Here is a 5095-nt window from a genome sequence, read left to right as displayed (position 1 = left end):
AAGCTTTCGTGACTGCAGGGATTCATCTTCTTGGTTCTTTCGGTAAAGTCACGTAGAAGGGAAGTAATAAAATAATAAAATAAACATAATAAAATAATTCTCACGACGTTTCGGCCACAACGCAAGCAGCCGTCCTCAGGTGAAAACCAGGTCCGTCGAGGCGACAGAGTCTGAATGTTAGGGTTAGGGTCTGTCTGTGTCTGTGTGTGTCTGTGTGTGTGTCTTCAGACTCTGTCGCCTCGACGGACCTGGTTTTCACCTGAGGACGGCTGTTTGCGTTGTGGCCGAAACGTCGTGAGAATAATTTGATTATGTTTATTTTTATTATTTTATTACTTCCCTTCTACGTGACTTTATCGAAAGAACCAAGAAGATGTCACAACTTGGTTATCAGGTTGACCGATGCGTCGACTGTGAGTTTGGAATGCGTTGAACGTTCGTGTGTGTGGTTTTTTTTTTCGAATCTATAAATCTATTTTTTTCGTGCTCTTTTCGTTTAAAAATAAATTCTCCAATTAAATTAAGTGGCCACTATTAATATATTGCGACGCCAACTTATTTTTCTCGTTGCTATCCATTGGCAGAATAATCGTTCCCTCCAAAGCACCGCACGCTTAGGTATTTCTACGAAAGCGATATTATTATTTCATCATTTCCTGGAATATCGTTAATGTTTTAAAATATATGTAATTGAAACGTTAGATGTCGTGACGGGTTTTTCTCTTTTTTTTTCTTTTTCAAATCGGCGAATGTTCGCGTTCGTGCCTGTCTGATCGGGAGTGGTGGCGCAGCAGTTAGCGTGCCTAACTCCCGCTCACGGCCACGGATTACACTGGTCAACACACTTTTTCTGGCATAAGATATTCTAACGGTTATAAGGTAATTTTGGAGTGCTGATTCCAAATCTGGCATCAGTTTTTGTCTATCACATCAGGTTTGTGAGATATCAAATATTGCATTTTCAATCAAAACTGCAGAAGAAAAATATTAAATAAATGTGGATATCTACATATAATGATATTATAAACACACTATCCTAAAAATACAGCACCATATTTTAACACTAAGCAGTCACTGACTCGCAACAACTTGCAATCATAAGTGACAGAGTTAATTTCGGGTAAAATCAATGAAAGCGGGGTATGCCGATAGCATAAAAATGAGATGTGATAGAGCAAATCTGAGATCAGATTTGGAATCAGCACCCTGAAATTAGTCTAGAAGAGCTGCAAAAGTCCAGGCCAGAAAAAAATGTTTATTTTTTGTTGTTAACCAGTGTTATCTGATACGGTCCCGGGGGCCTCCTCTAGGTCGACTCAGCCTCAAATGCGTAGCTGCTGTGATGCGTAAAAACGTCGTCACACTCGAGAGAATGACAGAGAATGAAAGAGAATGAAAGAGAATGAAAGGGAATGAAAGGGCGAGCGGGCGTGGTGATCGGTCACCCCAAAATCATCATGTTACGTGCCCACCTCTCAAAGGTTGCCCGCTACTCGCAAACAGCACGTGCCCCCTACAGCCAACGTGGGCTGCTTAGGGGAGGTCGGGGGAGCTGTGCCTTTGGGGCCGTCCATAAATGACGTCACGCACCTAGTGGGGAGGGTGGTCAGACGTTTGTGAAGATGTGTGACGAGGGAGGGGTGGTTTGAGAAATGTGACGTCACATCAAAATTCGCAACTTGAAATAAATATAGGCAACACGTTCTACTCATCTTCTTGGTTCTTTCGGTAAAGTCACGTAGAATGGAAGTAATAAAATAATAAAAATAAAACATAATAAAATAATTCTCACGACGTTTCGGCCACAACGCAAGCAGCCGTCCTCAGGTGAAGAACAGGTCTGTCGGGGAGACAGCGTCTAAATTTCAGACAGAGAATTATTTTATTATGTTTTATTTTTATTATTTTATTACTTCCCTTCTACGTGACTTTACCGAAAGAACCAAGAAGATGAATCCCTGCAGTCACGAAAGCTTTAAATCGAAACGTTCTACTTAATTAAATAGACTTGTTAATAAATGTTTTTCTCCTACAACAGCAGAATGCAGCGCCACATTAACTACGCACTACGATGACAATAGTTTAAGGCGATTTGAAGCATGTTTTATTTCTTTTTGGACGGGGGGGCAAAGCTTTTGGACGTCATATTTCAGGGGGGGTGAGTCTGACTTTTTGTGACGTCGTGTGACGGACGGGAGAGAGGGAGGGGGGGGAGGGTCAAAAATCGTTCAAAATCGCGTGACGTCATTTATGGACGGCCCCTTTAGCTGTCGGGAATAAATCAGGAAGAAACCACACGAGTTGAAAGTACAACAAAAATCCCCCCCCCCCCCCGTGGGATAATAGGGGGCACGCAAATGCAAAGACCCGCGACCAAGTCGGGAGTTGAACCCAGGCAGCTTGGCTTGCCGCAACTCCTGTGTATGAGCTGTGTGTGTGTGCTGTGTGTATGTGTGTGCTGTGTGTGTGTGCTGTGTGTGTGCTGTGTCTGTGTGTATGTGCTGTGTGTATGTGCTGTGTGTGTGTGCTGTGTGTGTCTGTGTGCGCTGTGTGTGTGTGCTGTGTGTGTGCGCTGTGTGTATGAGCTGTGTGTGTGCTATGAGCTGTGTGTGTGCTATGTGTGTCTGTGTGTGTGTGTGTCTGTGTGTGTGTGTGTGCTATGTGCTGTGTGTCTGTGTGTGTGTGCTGTGTGTGTGTGGCTGTGTGTGTGTGCTGTGTGTGCTGTGTGCGCTGTGTGTGTGTGTGCTGTGTGTGTGTGCTGTGTGTGTGTGCGCTGTGTGTATGAGCTGTGTGTGTGCTGTGTGTGCTGCGTGTGTCGTGTGTGTGTGTCTGTGTGTGTGCTGTGTGTGCTGTGTGTGTGTGCTGTGTGTGTGCTGTGTGTGTGTCTGTGTGCGCTGTGTGTGCTGTATGTGTGCTGTGTGTGTGTACTGTGTGTATGAGCTGTGTGTGTGTGTGCGTGCTGTGTGTGTGTGCTGTGTGTGCGCTGTGTGTGTGGGCTGTGTGTGTGCTGTGTGTGCTGTGTGTGCTGTGTGTGTGCTGTGTGTGTGCACTGTGTGTATGAGCTGTGTGTGTGTGTCTGTGTGCGCTGTGTGTGTGTGTGCTGTGTGTGTCTGTGTGGTGTATCTGTGTGTGTGCTGTGTGCGTGCTGTGTGTGTGCTGTGTGTGTGAGTGCTGTGTGTGTGTGCTGTGTGTGTCTGTGTGTGCTGTGTGTGTGTGCGCTGTGTGTGTGCTGTGTGTGTCTGTGTGTGTGCTGTGTGTGTGCTGTGTGTGTGCTGTGTGTGCTGTGTGCTGTGTGTGCTGTGTGTGCTGTGGTGTGCTGTGTGTGTGCTGTGTGCGTGTGTCTGTGTGCTGTGTGTGTGTCTGTGTGTGCTGTGTGTGTGTGCTGGTGTGTGTGCTGTGTGTGTGCTGTGTGTGTGTGCTGTGTGTGCTGTGTGTGCTGTGTGTGCTGTGTGTGTGCTGTGTGTGCTGTGGTGTGCTGTGTGTGCTGTGTGTGTACTGTGTGTGCTGTGTGTGTGTGCTGTGTGGTGCTGTGTGTGTCTATGTGTGCTGTGTGTGCTGTGTGTGTGTGCTGTGTGTGTGCTGTGTGTGTGTCTGTGTGTGCTGTGTGTGTGCTGTGTGTGTGTGTGTGCTGTGTGTGCTGGTGTGTACTGTGTGTGTGTCTGTGTGTGCTGTGTGTGTACTGTGTGTGTGTGCTGTGTGTGTGCTGTGTGTGCTGTGTGTGTGCTGTGTGTGTGCTGTGTGTGGTGTGTGCTGTGTGTGTGTGTGTGTGATGTGTGTGTGCTGTGTGTGTGCTGTGTGTGTGTCTGTGTGTGCTGTGTGTGTGCTGTGTGGTGTGTGTGCTGTGTGTGCTGTGTGTGTACTGTGTGTGTGTCTGTGGTGCTGTGTGTGTACTGTGTGTGTGTGCTGTGTGTGTGCTGTGTGTGTGTCTGTGTGTGCTGTGTGTGTGCTGTGTGTGTGCTGTGTGTGATGTGTGTGCTGTGTGTGTGCTGTGTGTGTGCTGTGTGTGTGCTGTGTGTGTGCTGTCTGGAACATGCGACGGGCGACGTTTCACGCAGTGAACCTTCCTCCACGGCACATGCACGCGGAGGGGCATTGCCCGAAACGTCGCCTATTCCACACACGCACACATATATATCTAAATCTCTGTCCTTTGAAGTCTCACGCACTCGCTTCTACATGGACGGGCGCGTCGGGTTTAGTGTTTCCACAATGCCTGTGTAGACATCTGCAGACTCGCCCGGGTAATGCAGCTTCGCCTGGCCACGCGTGCGGCGAAGGTGACGGTGTGTGTGTGCTGTGTGTGTGTCTGTGTGCGCTGTGTGTGCTGTGTGTGTGCTGTGTGCTGTGGTGTGTGCTGGTGTGTGCTGTGCTGTGTGTGTGTGTGTGCTGTGGTGTGTGTGTGTGCTGTGGTGTGTGCTGTGTCTGTGTGCTGTGTCTGTGTGTGTGCTGTGTGTGTGCTGTCTCTGTGTGTGTGCTGTGTGTGTGTGCTGTGTGTGTGTCTGTGTGTGTGCTGTGTGTGTGCTGTGTGTGTGTCTGTGTGTGTGTGCTGTGTGTGGTGCTGTGTGTGTGTCTGTGTGTGTGCTGTGTGTGTGTGTGCTGTGTGTGTGTGCTGTGTGTGTGTGTGCTGTGTGTGTGTCGTGTGCGCTGTGTGTGTGCTGTGTGTGCTGTGTGTGTGCTGTGTGTGTGCTGTGTGTGATGTGTGTGTGTGTGTGTGTGTGTGTGTGTGTGTGTGCTGTGTCTGTGTGTGTGCTGTGTGTGTGTGCTGTGTGTGTGCTGTGTGTGTGCTGTGTGTGTGCTGTGTGTGTGTGTCTGTGTGTACTGTGTGTGTGTCTGTGTGTGTGTAGGTGGTGGCTCACAGCACAGGCTATACGGGGGATCTTTGTATCTGCGTGAGTCTGTGTCTCTATGTTAGTCTATGGGTCTCTGTTTGAGTCTTTATGCATCTATGAGAGTCTATGGGTCTCTATGTGAGTCTATGGGTCTCTGTGTGAGTCTATGTGTCTCGGTGTGAGTCTATGGGTCTCTATGTGAGTCTATGGGTCTCTGTGTGAGTCTACGGGTCTCTGTGTGAGTCTATGAGTCTCTGTGTGAGTCT

This window comes from Lethenteron reissneri, unplaced genomic scaffold (assembly GCF_015708825.2).
Source record: "Lethenteron reissneri isolate LAM-NWPU_2019-01 unplaced genomic scaffold, ASM1570882v1 scaffold_1639, whole genome shotgun sequence".
Lineage (NCBI taxonomy): Eukaryota > Metazoa > Chordata > Hyperoartia > Petromyzontiformes > Petromyzontidae > Lethenteron > Lethenteron reissneri.
Note: the sequence above shows the minus strand (reverse complement) of the source record.